At 44.6% G+C, this 16132-nt stretch overlaps 10 non-coding genes across 10 annotated transcripts; 5 read left to right on the top strand and 5 right to left on the bottom strand.

The window, feature by feature from the left end:
- Nucleotides 1–676: 676 nt before the first annotated feature.
- trnas-uga (transfer RNA serine (anticodon UGA)) lies at nucleotides 677–758 on the bottom strand. The gene has a single exon. It is a non-coding gene; the product is annotated as a tRNA-Ser (tRNA).
- A 1926-nt stretch (nucleotides 759–2684) lies between these two features.
- On the top strand, nucleotides 2685–2758 carry trnat-cgu (transfer RNA threonine (anticodon CGU)). Its single transcript has one exon. It is a non-coding gene; the product is annotated as a tRNA-Thr (tRNA).
- Nucleotides 2759–3964: 1206 nt separating this feature from the next.
- On the bottom strand, nucleotides 3965–4046 carry trnas-uga (transfer RNA serine (anticodon UGA)). Its single transcript has one exon. It is a non-coding gene; the product is annotated as a tRNA-Ser (tRNA).
- Nucleotides 4047–5992: 1946 nt separating this feature from the next.
- Nucleotides 5993–6066, top strand: trnat-agu (transfer RNA threonine (anticodon AGU)). The gene has a single exon. It is a non-coding gene; the product is annotated as a tRNA-Thr (tRNA).
- A 1194-nt stretch (nucleotides 6067–7260) lies between these two features.
- On the bottom strand, nucleotides 7261–7342 carry trnas-uga (transfer RNA serine (anticodon UGA)). Its single transcript has one exon. It is a non-coding gene; the product is annotated as a tRNA-Ser (tRNA).
- Nucleotides 7343–9303: 1961 nt separating this feature from the next.
- trnat-agu (transfer RNA threonine (anticodon AGU)) lies at nucleotides 9304–9377 on the top strand. Its single transcript has one exon. It is a non-coding gene; the product is annotated as a tRNA-Thr (tRNA).
- A 1194-nt stretch (nucleotides 9378–10571) lies between these two features.
- On the bottom strand, nucleotides 10572–10653 carry trnas-uga (transfer RNA serine (anticodon UGA)). The gene has a single exon. It is a non-coding gene; the product is annotated as a tRNA-Ser (tRNA).
- Nucleotides 10654–12614: 1961 nt separating this feature from the next.
- On the top strand, nucleotides 12615–12688 carry trnat-agu (transfer RNA threonine (anticodon AGU)). Its single transcript has one exon. It is a non-coding gene; the product is annotated as a tRNA-Thr (tRNA).
- A 1194-nt stretch (nucleotides 12689–13882) lies between these two features.
- trnas-uga (transfer RNA serine (anticodon UGA)) lies at nucleotides 13883–13964 on the bottom strand. Its single transcript has one exon. It is a non-coding gene; the product is annotated as a tRNA-Ser (tRNA).
- Nucleotides 13965–15925: 1961 nt separating this feature from the next.
- On the top strand, nucleotides 15926–15999 carry trnat-agu (transfer RNA threonine (anticodon AGU)). The gene has a single exon. It is a non-coding gene; the product is annotated as a tRNA-Thr (tRNA).
- The last annotated feature ends 133 nt before the right edge of the window (nucleotides 16000–16132 follow it).

The raw sequence follows: 16132 nt of genomic DNA, 5'->3' as shown, positions 1-16132 counted from the left end.
GAGACCTCCCGACAGTCAAGCTCTGCGAAAGCAGAGCCGGCCTTCGGAACCAATGCAGCCCGATTCAGAAAATTCCTTGGGAAATGAAGCTTCAAACTTTTCAAACAAATCGTTTTATTGACATAATAATACAAGTTTTACAGAGAGAGACTTGTACAACCTCAGTGGTGCAACTCAAAACTCAGAATGTTCAATTCTTCTGCTTCGGGAGAGGGAGAGATGAATTATGAGTTGGTGTCCTCCTTGTTTTTTTTCTGGTCAGTCTTCCAGATCTCCACTCCGTTTGTCTGTCTCCTGGAATGTCTCCTGGAATGTGTTCTGCTTTTCACTTTAGAATGGCTGCTCTTGTACCATTGCTGCTGACAGAAACAAGCCTTCCAGTGACTTTCCATTCTCTCTCTCCCACGGTTACACAGACTGATGCTACCGGACAGCAGCGAGTGTATGGGAAGGTACCTCAGAGACTGTCGAGGCCTCCTTATCTGGAGCTTCCAGACAATCTGCAGATAACTTTTGGAATTCGGTCAGCAAACCTTCTTGAAGTAAGTGATCCAGTTGTCTCGGCAATCCTTTAGTTTCCTTAAAACCGGCATTGAAAATTCCAAAATCCTCCAAGAGGGAGCAGATTGAAGAAAATAAATTATTTGAAGTAGTTAATTATCATAATGAGATAGCCCGCTGCAAGCAGGGCTCGAACCTGCGCGGGGAAAGCCCATTGGATTTCAAGTCCAACGCCTTAACCACTCGGCCATCGCAGCCGGGACAATGTCGGCTCCAAGATACTAAGTTCTCAAATCGCTGACACTGTTTATTGTTGGCGATGACGGTTTCGTGATATTTAATTTGCTGCAAATTCAGCAAGTCCAGAAGAATCGCAGCGATCATTACAATAAAAGAAAACTTCCGATATTTAACGGTATGTAAGATGTTGAGAACAGTATGGAATATTCTGCAGGGTAATGAAAATAAACAGCAGAAACATTGTGTTCTGCTCCCACATGACACAGATCAGCCTGCCCGCCGGCTGCAGAAACCTTGTCTCCAGATTACAAACTGATTCTAGGTCGGAGATAAATATTCAGGGTAGAGCCTAAACGCAGCGGGTGGGATCAAATAATAAAGCAGTTATTTTAGACCAGAGACAGCGATAAATGTCCTATATTGCTCACATGCATCAATTTGTGAATCTGACATTAAATGGGTTTAAATACAGTGGGGGGATTTAAAGTAGATTCGGGGTCAATAGTTTCCAAGTTGATCTTTCCTGTGTCTCTCTTGCCTCTCTGCCCCCTTCCTCCCACAGGCTGCCGGTTTTTAAACCTTGTTTTAAATCTGCTGCTTCCTGGACCAGTGCATTCCACAGTCTCACAACCCTTTCTACAAATACCCTTTCAGTGCTTGACTTCTCTGCTTATTAGTTATGAATCACCTTGAGGTGCAATGGTGGCGATTGTGACGTCAGATTAAAAGGCAGGCTATTGGAAACACGTTGGAGTCACAGTTTCTTTTGCACAGAATTGAAACTGAAACTTTTAAGCTGGAATATTGTATTTGCTGCATCACAGTAAACAATATCGTGGTATAACTGTTGGCTTATTTGTTCCCCAGTGTCAGAGGAAGAGTTGTCTGATCCCCCCAATTTATTTCATACTAGCTGGGGAGCCCGGCGTTGCCGGGGCTGTTTTGGGGCAGGCGGTTTAAATTGAGTGCCAGGCTTTGGGGCCCTGTCTGTGTCCCTTTGTGAATCTGGTGCTGGGCAACATTTTAAATCGAGTGGCAGGCTTTAGGGCCCTGTGTGTGTCCCTGTCTGTCTACCTTTTAAAAGCTTGCAAAATGAAAGTGAAACTACTTATGGCTTTGGGGCCCTGTCTGTGTCCCTTTGTGAATCTGGTGCTGGGCAACATTTTAAATCGAGTGGCAGGCTTAGGGCCCTGTCTGTGTCCCTGTATGTCTACCTTTTAAAAGGTTGAAAAATGAAAGTGAAAGTACTTATAAAACGTTTTTGGTAAATCTTATGTTATTTTTAAAAGAGATACTAACTTTGAAAGTCGTTATAGCTGGAAGCTGAAGTCATTTGAGCTGGAAGCTTAGTGAAAGAATGGCTGCCACATCCCCGAGATGAAAACGAATAGTCCCGCCAACCATCAGGGGACCGTACTGTAGGATTGGTCAATCGTGACGGAACAGGATTGGTGGAACCTTGATGTCAGTCAATCAATGCTAGCAGATAATGAGTTTAATTTTGAAGGTTTTTTGCTGAAGGTTTTTTGCATAAGGCGCGAACACTTTTCGTCCGACTGAAAAGTAAATACGCTTAAAACCGTCTCTGAAGCGTAAGCTTTCTTTGGAGGTAACGCGCGCGTAGGTACGCCCTGTAACTTTCGAGCGCATAGCCCGACAGACGCACAGGCGATGACAGAATGACAGACAGAATGACAGACAGAATGACAGACAGAAGTACCGATTTATATATATAGGTAAGACACAAACATAGGGGAATCATTCAGAATCACCTCACAGATTGACACTGAGATAAATTAAGCGGGAGATACAGAGAGCAATGGGACATATGGCAGAATGGACAAGAGAGCTGGAGAAATAAGAAACGGCCTGAGAGACCAGAAGACAGTGACCGGAAGCTGATAGACATCAGTGAGTGGGGGCGAGAAATTGTGCCAGCATTCGGTCCCGTGGCTTAGCTGGTCAAAGCGTCTGTCTCGTAAACAGGAGATCCTGGGTTCGATTCCCAGCGGGGCCTATTTTTATAGAATCTCCAGGGGTGAGTTTCTTCTCGTGTGAAAAGGCTACAATTCTTTTAAATGTAACTGTGCCTGCACCAGTTCCCATTCTGGATGAAGGCTCCAGTGGCGGCGAGGCCTCCGTTGAATTTCACCGCTTCTGTATTTTTGGCGGTGCTGATTTTGGACTCTTCATCAAAAATCCATGTTTCCTAAGCAGTGCCATGCGATACTTTGCAGAGCTCCAGTTGTTGATGTGTGGTGCCGTGCTCGTATAGTGATTAATAATCTGCATTCTGGCCGCAGCAACTTCGGCTCCAAACCGAAACATAACGCAGACTTTTCTTCCTTCCACAATCAATAGCTCTCCTTTACTTTCTCCCTTCAATTTCATTATAATTTTCCTGCGGTATTTCCTTAATCTAACATTCACTTTCAGCCACTTAAACTGCTAAGTGTGCTCTGCTACCACCACTCTTCCTGGGCCACATGTCCCATACGCCCCAATCTGAGTTGGTGCTTTGAAACCAGTCGATACATTTAGACCTGCGAGACGTCCCGACAGTCAAGCTCTGCGAAAGCAGAGCCGGCCTTCGGAACCAATGCAGCCCGATTCAGAAAATTCCTTGGGAAATGAAGCTTCAAACTTTTCAAACAAATCGTTTTATTGACATAATAATACAAGTTTTACAGAGAGAGACTTGTACAACCTCAGTGGTGCAACTCAAAACTCAGAATGTTCAATTCTTCTGCTTCGGGAGAGGGAGAGATGAATTATGAGTTGGTGTCCTCCTTGTTTTTTTTCTGGTCAGTCTTCCAGATCTCCACTCCGTTTGTCTGTCTCCTGGAATGTCTCCTGGAATGTGTTCTGCTTTTCACTTTAGAATGGCTGCTCTTGTACCATTGCTGCTGACAGAAACAAGCCTTCCAGTGACTTTCCATTCTCTCTCTCCCACGGTTACACAGACTGATGCTACCGGACAGCAGCGAGTGTATGGGAAGGTACCTCAGAGACTGTCGAGGCCTCCTTATCTGGAGCTTCCAGACAATCTGCAGATAACTTTTGGAATTCGGTCAGCAAACCTTCTTGAAGTAAGTGATCCAGTTGTCTCGGCAATCCTTTAGTTTCCTTAAAACCGGCATTGAAAATTCCAAAATCCTCCAAGAGGGAGCAGATTGAAGAAAATAAATTATTTGAAGTAGTTAATTATCATAATGAGATAGCCCGCTGCGAGCAGGGCTCGAACCTGCGCGGGGAAACCCCGTTGGATTTCAAGTCCAACGCCTTAACCACTCGGCCATCGCAGCCGCGAAAATGTCGGCTCCAAGATCCTAAGTTCTCAAATCGCTGACCCTGTTTATTGTTGGCGATGACGGTTTCGTAATATTTAATTTGCTGCAAATTCAACAAGTCCAGAAGAATCGCAGCGATCATTACAATAAAAGAAAACTTCCGATATTTAACGGTATGTAAGATGTTGAGAACAGTATGGAATATTCTGCAGGGTAATGAAAATAAACAGCAGAAACATTGTGTTCTGCTCCCACATGACACAGATCAGCCTGCCCGCCGGCTGCAGAAACCTTGTCTCCAGATTACAAACTGATTCTAGGTCGGAGATAAATATTCAGGGTAGAGCCTAAACGCAGCGGGTGGGATCAAATAATAAAGCAGTTATTTTAGACCAGAGACAGCGATAAATGTCCTATATTGCTCACATGCATCAATTTGTGAATCTGACATTAAATGGGTTTAAATACAGTGGGGGGATTTAAAGTAGATTCGGGGTCAATAGTTTCCAAGTTGATCTTTCCTGTGTCTCTCTTGCCTCTCTGCCCCCTTCCTCCCACAGGCTGCCGGTTTTTAAACCTTGTTTTAAATCTGCTGCTTCCTGGACCAGTGCATTCCACAGTCTCACAACCCTTTCTACAAATACCCTTTCAGTGCTTGACTTCTCTGCTTATTAGTTATGAATTACCTTGAGGTGCAATGGTGGCGATTGTGACGTCAGATTAAAAGGCAGGCTATTGGAAACACGTTGGAGTCACAGTTTCTTTTGCACAGAATTGAAACTGAAACTTTTAAGCTGGAATATTGTATTTGCTGCATCACAGTAAACAATATCGTGGTATAACTGTTGACTTATTTGTTCCCCAGTGTCAGAGGAAGAGTTGTCTGATCCCCCCAATTTATTTCATACTAGCTGGGGAGCCCGGCGTTGCCGGGGCTGTTTTGGGGCAGGCGGTTTAAATTGAGTGCCAGGCTTTGGGGCCCTGTCTGTGTCCCTTTGTGAATCTGGTGCTGGGCAACATTTTAAATCGAGTGGCAGGCTTTAGGGCCCTGTGTGTGTCCCTGTCTGTCTACCTTTTAAAAGCTTGCAAAATGAAAGTGAAACTACTTATGGCTTTGGGGCCCTGTCTGTGTCCCTTTGTGAATCTGGTGCTGGGCAACATTTTAAATCGAGTGGCAGGCTTAGGGCCCTGTCTGTGTCCCTGTATGTCTACCTTTTAAAAGGTTGAAAAATGAAAGTGAAAGTACTTATAAAACGTTTTTGGTAAATCTTATGTTATTTTTAAAAGAGATACTAACTTTGAAAGTCGTTATAGCTGGAAGCTGAAGTCATTTGAGCTGGAAGCTTAGTGAAAGAATGGCTGCCACATCCCCGAGATGAAAACGAATAGTCCCGCCCACACACACACCGATTGGCCAACCATCAGGGGACCGTACTGTAGGATTGGTCAATCGTGATGGAACAGGATTGGTGGAACCTTGATGTCAGTCAATCAATGCTAGCAGATAATGAGTTTAATTTTGAAGGTTTTTTGCTGAAGGTTTTTTGCATAAGGCGCGAACACTTTTCCTCCGACTGAAAAGTAAATACGCTTAAAACCGTCTCTGAAGCGTAAGCTTTCTTTGGAGGTAACACGCGCGTAGGTACGCCCTGTAACTTTCGAGCGCATAGCCCGACAGACGCACAGGCGATGACAGAATGACAGACAGAATGACAGACAGAATGACAGACAGAAGTACCGATTTATATATATAGGTAAGACACAAACATAGGGTAATCATTCAGAATCACCTCACAGATTGACACTGAGATAAATTAAGCGGGAGATACAGAGAGCAATGGGACATATGGCGGAATGGACAAGAGAGCTGGAGAAATAAGAAACGGCCTGAGAGTCCAGAAGACAGTGACCGGATGCTGATAGACATCAGTGAGTGGGGGCGAGAAATTGCGCCAGCATTCGGTCCCGTGGCTTAGCTGGTCAAAGCGTCTGTCTAGTAAACAGGAGATCCTGGGTTCGATTCCCAGCGGGGCCTATTTTTATAGAATCTCCAGGGGTGAGTTTCTTCTCGTGTGAAAAGGCTACAATTCTTTTAAATGTAACTGTGCCTGCACCAGTTCCCATTCTGGATGAAGGCTCCAGTGGCTGCGAGGCCTCCGTTGAATTTCACCGCTTCTATATTTTTGGCGGTGCTGATTTTGGACTCTTCATCAAAAATCCATGTTTCCTAAGCAGTGCCATGCGATACTTTGCAGAGCTCCAGTTGTTGATGTGTGGTGCCGTGCTCGTATAGTGATTAATAATCTGCATTCTGGCCGCAGCAACTTCGGCTCCAAACCGAAACATAACGCAGACTTTTCTTCCTTCCACAATCAATAGCTCTCCTTTACTTTCCCCCTTCAATTTCATTATAATTTTCCTGCGGTATTTCCTTAATCTAACATTCACTTTCAGCCACTTAAACTGCTAAGTGTGCTCTGCTACCACCACTCTTCCTGCGCCACATGTCCCATACGCCCCAATCTGAGTTGGTGCTTTGAAACCAGTCGATACATTTAGACCTGCGAGACCTCCCGACAGTCAAGCTCTGCGAAAGCAGAGCCGGCCTTCGGAACCAATGCAGCCCGATTCAGAAAATTCCTTGGGAAATGAAGCTTCAAACTTTTCAAACAAATCGTTTTATTGACATAATAATACAAGTTTTACAGAGAGAGACTTGTACAACCTCAGTGGTGCAACTCAAAACTCAGAATGTTCAATTCTTCTGCTTCGGGAGAGGGAGAGATGAATTATGAGTTGGTGTCCTCCTTGTTTTTTTTCTGGTCAGTCTTCCAGATCTCCACTCCGTTTGTCTGTCTCCTGGAATGTGTTCTGCTTTTCACTTTGGAATGGCTGCTCTTGTACCATTGCTGCTGACAGAAACAAGCCTTCCAGTGACTTTCCATTCTCTCTCTCCCACGGTTACACAGACTGATGCTACCGGACAGCAGCGAGTGTTTGGGAAGGTACCTCAGAGACTGTCGAGGCCTCCTTATCTGGAGCTTCCAGACAATCTGCAGATAACTTTTGGAATTCGGTCAGCAAACCTTCTTGAAGTAAGTGATCCAGTTGTCTCGGCAATCCTTTAGTTTCCTTAAAACCGGCATTGAAAATTCCAAAATCCTCCAAGAGGGAGCAGATTGAAGAAAATAAATTATTTGAAGTAGTTAATTATCATAATGAGATAGCCCGCTGCGAGCAGGGCTCGAACCTGCGCGGGGAAAACCCACTGGATTTCAAGTCCAACGCCTTAACCACTCGGCCATCGCAGCCGCGAAAATATCGCCTCGAAGATACTAAGTTCTCAAATCGCTGACCCTGTTTATTGTTGGCGATGACGGTTTCGTAATATTTAATTTGCTGCAAATTCAACAAGTCCAGAAGAATCGCAGCGATCATTACAATAAAAGAAAACTTCCGATATTTAACGGTATGTAAGATGTTGAGAACAGTATGGAATATTCTGCAGGGTAATGAAAATAAACAGCAGAAACATTGTGTTCTGCTCCCACATGACACAGATCAGCCACAGCCTCTGCTCCCTGCCCGCCGGCTGCAGAAACCTTGTCTCCAGATTACAAACTGATTCTAGGTCGGAGATAAATATTCAGGGTAAAGCCTAAACGCAGCGGGTGGGATCAAATAATAAAGCAGTTATTTTAGACCAGAGACAGCGATAAATGTCATATATTGCTCACATGCATCAATTTGTGAATCTGACATTAAATGGGTTTAAATACAGTGGGCGGATTTAAAGTAGATTCGGGGTCAATAGTTTCCAAGTTGATCTTTCCTGTGTCTCTCTTGCCTCTCTGCCCCCTTCCTCCCACAGGCTGCCGGTTTTTAAACCTTGTTTTAAATCTGCTGCTTCCTGGACCAGTGCATTCCACAGTCTCACAACCCTTTCTACAAATACCCTTTCAGTGCATGACTTCTCTGCTTATTAGTTATGAATCACCTTGAGGTGCAATGGTGGCGATTGTGACGTCAGATTAAAAGGCAGGCTATTGGAAACACGTTGGAGTCACAGTTTCTTTTGCACAGAATTGAAACTGAAACTTTTAAGCTGGAATATTGTATTTGCTGCATCACAGTAAACAATATCGTGGTATAACTGTTGGCTTATTTGTTCCCCAGTGTCAGAGGAAGAGTTGTCTGATCCCCCCAATTTATTTCATACTAGCTGGGGAGCCCGGCGTTGCCGGGGCTGTTTTGGGGCAGGCGGTTTATATTGAGTGCCAGGCTTTGGGGCCCTGTCTGTGTCCCTTTGTGAATCTGGTGCTGGGCAACATTTTAAATCGAGTGGCAGGCTTTAGGGCCCTGTGTGTGTCCCTGTCTGTCTACCTTTTAAAAGCTTGCAAAATGAAAGTGAAACTACTTATGGCTTTGGGGCCCTGTCTGTGTCCCTTTGTGAATCTGGTGCTGGGCAACATTTTAAATCGAGTGGCAGGCTTAGGGCCCTGTCTGTGTCCCTGTATGTCTACCTTTTAAAAGGTTGAAAAATGAAAGTGAAAGTACTTATAAAACGTTTTTGGTAAATCTTATGTTATTTTTAAAAGAGATACTAACTTTGAAAGTCGTTATAGCTGGAAGCTGAAGTCATTTGAGCTGGAAGCTTAGTGAAAGAATGGCTGCCACATCCCCGAGATGAAAACGAATAGTCCCGCCCACACACACACCGATTGGCCAACCATCAGGGGACCGTACTGTAGGATTGGTCAATCGTGATGGAACAGGATTGGTGGAACCTTGATGTCAGTCAATCAATGCTAGCAGATAATGAGTTTAATTTTGAAGGTTTTTTGCTGAAGGTTTTTTGCATAAGGCGCGAACACTTTTCCTCCGACTGAAAAGTAAATACGCTTAAAACCGTCTCTGAAGCGTAAGCTTTCTTTGGAGGTAACACGCGCGTAGGTACGCCCTGTAACTTTCGAGCGCATAGCCCGACAGACGCACAGGCGATGACAGAATGACAGACAGAATGACAGACAGAATGACAGACAGAAGTACCGATTTATATATATAGGTAAGACACAAACATAGGGTAATCATTCAGAATCACCTCACAGATTGACACTGAGATAAATTAAGCGGGAGATACAGAGAGCAATGGGACATATGGCGGAATGGACAAGAGAGCTGGAGAAATAAGAAACGGCCTGAGAGTCCAGAAGACAGTGACCGGATGCTGATAGACATCAGTGAGTGGGGGCGAGAAATTGCGCCAGCATTCGGTCCCGTGGCTTAGCTGGTCAAAGCGTCTGTCTAGTAAACAGGAGATCCTGGGTTCGATTCCCAGCGGGGCCTATTTTTATAGAATCTCCAGGGGTGAGTTTCTTCTCGTGTGAAAAGGCTACAATTCTTTTAAATGTAACTGTGCCTGCACCAGTTCCCATTCTGGATGAAGGCTCCAGTGGCTGCGAGGCCTCCGTTGAATTTCACCGCTTCTATATTTTTGGCGGTGCTGATTTTGGACTCTTCATCAAAAATCCATGTTTCCTAAGCAGTGCCATGCGATACTTTGCAGAGCTCCAGTTGTTGATGTGTGGTGCCGTGCTCGTATAGTGATTAATAATCTGCATTCTGGCCGCAGCAACTTCGGCTCCAAACCGAAACATAACGCAGACTTTTCTTCCTTCCACAATCAATAGCTCTCCTTTACTTTCCCCCTTCAATTTCATTATAATTTTCCTGCGGTATTTCCTTAATCTAACATTCACTTTCAGCCACTTAAACTGCTAAGTGTGCTCTGCTACCACCACTCTTCCTGCGCCACATGTCCCATACGCCCCAATCTGAGTTGGTGCTTTGAAACCAGTCGATACATTTAGACCTGCGAGACCTCCCGACAGTCAAGCTCTGCGAAAGCAGAGCCGGCCTTCGGAACCAATGCAGCCCGATTCAGAAAATTCCTTGGGAAATGAAGCTTCAAACTTTTCAAACAAATCGTTTTATTGACATAATAATACAAGTTTTACAAAGAGAGACTTGTACAACCTCAGTGGTGCAACTCAAAACTCAGAATGTTCAATTCTTCGGCTTCGGGAGAGGGAGAGATGAATTATGAGTTGGTGTCCTCCTTGTTTTTTTTCTGGTCAGTCTTCCAGATCTCCACTCCGTTTGTCTGTCTCCTGGAATGTGTTCTGCTTTTCACTTTGGAATGGCTGCTCTTGTACCATTGCTGCTGACAGAAACAAGCCTTCCAGTGACTTTCCATTCTCTCTCTCCCACGGTTACACAGACTGATGCTACCGGACAGCAGCGAGTGTATGGGAAGGTACCTCAGAGACTGTCGAGGCCTCCTTATCTGGAGCTTCCAGACAATCTGCAGATAACTTTTGGAATTCGGTCAGCAAACCTTCTTGAAGTAAGTGATCCAGTTGTCTCGGCAATCCTTTAGTTTCCTTAAAACCGGCATTGAAAATTCCAAAATCCTCCAAGAGGGAGCAGATTGAAGAAAATAAATTATTTGAAGTAGTTAATTATCATAATGAGATAGCCCGCTGAGAGCAGGGCTCGAACCTGCGCGGGGAAAACCCATTGGATTTCAAGTCCAACGCCTTAACCACTCGGTCATCGCAGCCGCGAAAATATCGGCTCGAAGATACTAAGTTCTCAAATCGCTGACCCTGTTTATTGTTGGCGATGACGGTTTCGTAATATTTAATTTGCTGCAAATTCAACAAGTCCAGAAGAATCGCAGCGATCATTACAATAAAAGAAAACTTCCGATATTTAACGGTATGTAAGATGTTGAGAACAGTATGGAATATTCTGCAGGGTAATGAAAATAAACAGCAGAAACATTGTGTTCTGCTCCCACATGACACAGATCAGCCACAGCCTCTGCTCCCTGCCCGCCGGCTGCAGAAACCTTGTCTCCAGATTACAAACTGATTCTAGGTCGGAGATAAATATTCAGGGTAGAGCCTAAACGCAGCGGGTGGGATCAAATAATAAAGCAGTTATTTTAGACCAGAGACAGCGATAAATGTCCTATATTGCTCACATGCATCAATTTGTGAATCTGACATTAAATGGGTTTAAATACAGTGGGGGGATTTAAAGTAGATTCGGGGTCAATAGTTTCCAAGTTGATCTTTCCTGTGTCTCTCTTGCCTCTCTGCCCCCTTCCTCCCACAGGCTGCCGGTTTTTAAACCTTGTTTTAAATCTGCTGCTTCCTGGACCAGTGCATTCCACAGTCTCACAACCCTTTCTACAAATACCCTTTCAGTGCTTGACTTCTCTGCTTATTAGTTATGAATCACCTTGAGGTGCAATGGTGGCGATTGTGACGTCAGATTAAAAGGCAGGCTATTGGAAACACGTTGGAGTCACAGTTTCTTTTGCACAGAATTGAAACTGAAACTTTTAAGCTGGAATATTGTATTTGCTGCATCACAGTAAACAATATCGTGGTATAACTGTTGACTTATTTGTTCCCCAGTGTCAAGAGGAAGAGTTGTCTGATCCCCCCATTTATTTCATACTTGCTGGGGAGCCCGGCGTTGCTGGGGCTGTTTTGGGGCAGGCGGTTTAAATCGAGTGCCAGGCTTTGGGGCCCTGTCTGTGTCCCTTTGTGAATCTGGTGCTGGGCAACATTTTAAATCGAGTGGCAGGCTTTAGGGCCCTGTGTGTGTCCCTGTCTGTCTACCTTTTAAAAGCTTGCAAAATGAAAGTGAAACTACTTATGGCTTTGGGGCCCTGTCTGTGTCCCTTTGTGAATCTGGTGCTGGGCAACATTTTAAATCCAGTGGCAGGCTTAGGGCCCTGTCTGTGTCCCTGTATGTCTACCTTTTAAAAGGTTGAAAAATGAAAGTGAAAGTACTTATAAAACGTTTTTGGTAAATCTTATGTTATTTTTAAAAGAGATACTAACTTTGAAAGTCGTTATAGCTGGAAGCTGAAGTCATTTGAGCTGGAAGCTTAGTGAAAGAATGGCTGCCACATCCCCGAGATGAAAACGAATAGTCCCGCCCACACACACACCGATTGGCCAACCATCAGGGGACCGTACTGTAGGATTGGTCAATCGTGATGGAACAGGATTGGTGGAACCTTGATGTCAGTCAATCAATGCTAGCAGATAATGAGTTTAATTTTGAAGGTTTTTTGCTGAAGGTTTTTTGCATAAGGCGCGAACACTTTTCCTCCGACTGAAAAGTAAATACGCTTAAAACCGTCTCTGAAGCGTAAGCTTTCTTTGGAGGTAACGCGCGCGTAGGTACGCCCTGTAACTTTCGAGCGCATAGCCCGACAGACGCACAGGCGATGACAGAATGACAGACAGAATGACAGACAGAATGACAGACAGAAGTACCGATTTATATATATAGGTAAGACACAAACATAGGGTAATCATTCAGAATCACCTCACAGATTGACACTGAGATAAATTAAGCGGGAGATACAGAGAGCAATGGGACATATGGCGGAATGGACAAGAGAGCTGGAGAAATAAGAAACGGCCTGAGAGTCCAGAAGACAGTGACCAGATGCTGATAGACATCAGTGAGTGGGGGCGAGAAATTGCGCCAGCATTCGGTCCCGTGGCTTAGCTGGTCAAAGCGTCTGTCTAGTAAACAGGAGATCCTGGGTTCGATTCCCAGCGGGGCCTATTTTTATAGAATCTCCAGGGGTGAGTTTCTTCTCGTGTGAAAAGGCTACAATTCTTTTAAATGTAACTGTGCCTGCACCAGTTCCCATTCTGGATGAAGGCTCCAGTGGCTGCGAGGCCTCCGTTGAATTTCACCGCTTCTATATTTCTGGCGGTGCTGATTTTGGACTCTTCATCAAAAATCCATGTTTCCTAAGCAGTGCCATGCGATACTTTGCAGAGCTCCAGTTGTTGATGTGTGGTGCCGTGCTCGTATAGTGATTAATAATCTGCATTCTGGCCGCAGCAACTTCGGCTCCAAACCGAAACATAACGCAGACTTTTCTTCCTTCCACAATCAATAGCTCTCCTTTACTTTCCCCCTTCAATTTCATTATAATTTTCCTGCGGTATTTCCTTAATCTAACATTCACTTTCAGCCACTTAAACTGCTAAGTGTGCTCTGCTACCACCACTCTTCCTGGGCCACATGTCCCATACGCCCCAATCTGAGTTGGTGCTTTGAAACCAGTCGATACATTTAGACCTGCGAGACCTCCCGACAGTCAAGCTCTGCGAAAGCAGAGCCGGCCTTCGGAACCAATGCAGCCCGATTCAGAAAATTCCTTGGGAAATGAAGCTTCAAACTTTTCAAACAAATCGTTTTATTGACATAATAATACAAGTTTTACAGAGAGAGACTTGTACAACCTCAGTGGTGCAACTCAAAACTCAGAATGTTCAATTCTTCTGCTTCGGGAGAGGGAGAGATGAATTATGAGTTGGTGTCCTCCTTGTTTTTTTTCTGGTCAGTCTTCCAGATCTCCACTCCGTTTGTCTGTCTCCTGGAATGTGTTCTGCTTTTCACTTTAGAATGGCTGCTCTTGTACCATTGCTGCTGACAGAAACAAGCCTTCCAGTGACTTTCCATTCTCTCTCTCCCACGGTTACACAGACTGATGCTACCGGACAGCAGCGAGTGTATGGGAAGGTACCTCAGAGACTGTCGAGGCCTCCTTATCTGGAGCTTCCAGACAATCTGCAGATAACTTTTGGAATTCGGTCAGCAAACCTTCTTGAAGTAAGTGATCCAGTTGTCTCGGCAATCCTTTAGTTTCCTTAAAACCGGCATTGAAAATTCCAAAATCCTCCAAGAGGGAGCAGATTGAAGAAAATAAATTATTTGAAGTAGTTAATTATTATAATGAGATAGCCCGCTGCGAGCAGGGCTCGAACCTGCGCGGGGAAAACCCATTGGATTTCAAGTCCAACGCCTTAACCACTCGGCCATCGCAGCCGCGAAAATATCGGCTCGAAGATACTAAGTTCTCAAATCGCTGACCCTGTTTATTGTTGGCGATGACGGTTTCGTAATATTTAATTTGCTGCAAATTCAACAAGTCCAGAAGAATCGCAGCGATCATTACAATAAAAGAAAACTTCCGATATTTAACGGTATGTAAGATGTTGAGAACAGTATGGAATATTCTGCAGGGTAATGAAAATAAACAGCAGAAACATTGTGTTCTGCTCCCACATGACACAGATCAGCCACAGCCTCTGCTCCCTGCCCGCCGGCTGCAGAAACCTTGTCTCCAGATTACAAACTGATTCTAGGTCGGAGATAAATATTCAGGGTAGAGCCTAAACGCAGCGGGTGGGATCAAATAATAAAGCAGTTATTTTAGACCAGAGACAGCGATAAATGTCCTATATTGCTCACATGCATCAATTTGTGAATCTGACATTAAATGGGTTTAAATACAGTGGGGGGATTTAAAGTAGATTCGGGGTCAATAGTTTCCAAGTTGATCTTTCCTGTGTCTCTCTTGCCTCTCTGCCCCCTTCCTCCCACAGGCTGCCGGTTTTTAAACCTTGTTTTAAATCTGCTGCTTCCTGGACCAGTGCATTCCACAGTCTCACAACCCTTTCTACAAATACCCTTTCAGTGCTTGACTTCTCTGCTTATTAGTTATGAATCACCTTGAGGTGCAATGGTGGCGATTGTGACGTCAGATTAAAAGGCAGGCTATTGGAAACACGTTGGAGTCACAGTTTCTTTTGCACAGAATTGAAACTGAAACTTTTAAGCTGGAATATTGTATTTGCTGCATCACAGTAAACAATATCGTGGTATAACTGTTGACTTATTTGTTCCCCAGTGTCAAGAGGAAGAGTTGTCTGATCCCCCCATTTATTTCATACTTGCTGGGGAGCCCGGCGTTGCTGGGGCTGTTTTGGGGCAGGCGGTTTAAATCGAGTGCCAGGCTTTGGGGCCCTGTCTGTGTCCCTTTGTGAATCTGGTGCTGGGCAACATTTTAAATCGAGTGGCATGCTTTAGGGCCCTGTGTGTGTCCCTGTCTGTCTACCTTTTAAAAGCTTGCAAAATGAAAGTGAAACTACTTATGGCTTTGGGGCCCTCTCTGTGTCCCTTTGTGAATCTGGTGCTGGGCAACATTTTAAATCGAGTGGCAGGCTTAGGGCCCTGTCTGTGTCCCTGTATGTCTACCTTTTGAAAGGTTGAAAAATGAAAGTGAAAGTACTTATAAAACGTTTTTGGTAAATCTTATGTTATTTTTAAAAGAGATACTAACTTTGAAAGTCGTTATAGCTGGAAGCTGAAGTCATTTGAGCTGGAGGCTTAGTGAAAGAATGGCTGCCACATCCCCGAGATGAAAACGAATAGTCCCGCCCACACACACACCGATTGGCCAACCATCAGGGGACCGTACTGTAGGATTGGTCAATCGTGACGGAACAGGATTGGTGGAACCTTGATGTCAGTCAATCAATGCTAGCAGATAATGAGTTTAATTTTGAAGGTTTTTTGCTGAAGGTTTTTTGCATAAGGCGCGAACACTTTTCGTCCGACTGAAAAGTAAATACGCTTAAAACCGTCTCTGAAGCGTAAGCTTTCTTTGGAGGTAACGCGCGCGTAGGTACGCCCTGTAACTTTCGAGCGCATAGCCCGACAGACGCACAGGCGATGACAGAATGACAGACAGAAGGACAGACAGAATGACAGACAGAAGTACCGATTTATATATATAGGTAAGACACAAACATAGGGTAATCATTCAGAATCACCTCACAGATTGACACTGAGATAAATTAAGCAGGAGATACAGAGAGCAATGGGACATATGGCGGAATGGACAAGAGAGCTGGAGAAATAAGAAACGGCCTGAGAGTCCAGAAGACAGTGACCAGAAGCTGATAGACATCAGTGAGTGGGGGCGAGAAATTGCGCCAGCATTCGGTCCCGTGGCTTAGCTGGTCAAAGCGTCTGTCTAGTAAACAAGAGATCCTGGGTTCGATTCCCAGCGGGGCCTATTTTTATAGAATCTCCAGGGGTGAGTTTGTTCTCGTGTGAAAAGGCTACAATTCTTTTAAATGTAACTGTGCCTGCACCAGTTCCCATTCTGGATGAAGACTCCAGTGGCTGCGAGGCCTCCGTTGAATTTC

This window comes from Somniosus microcephalus, unplaced genomic scaffold (assembly GCF_052327205.1).
Source record: "Somniosus microcephalus isolate GS21.2 unplaced genomic scaffold, FLI_Smic_1.0 unresolved_chr1, whole genome shotgun sequence".
NCBI classification, from domain to species: domain Eukaryota; kingdom Metazoa; phylum Chordata; class Chondrichthyes; order Squaliformes; family Somniosidae; genus Somniosus; species Somniosus microcephalus.
Note: the sequence above shows the minus strand (reverse complement) of the source record. Positions and strands in the feature narration are given on the sequence as shown.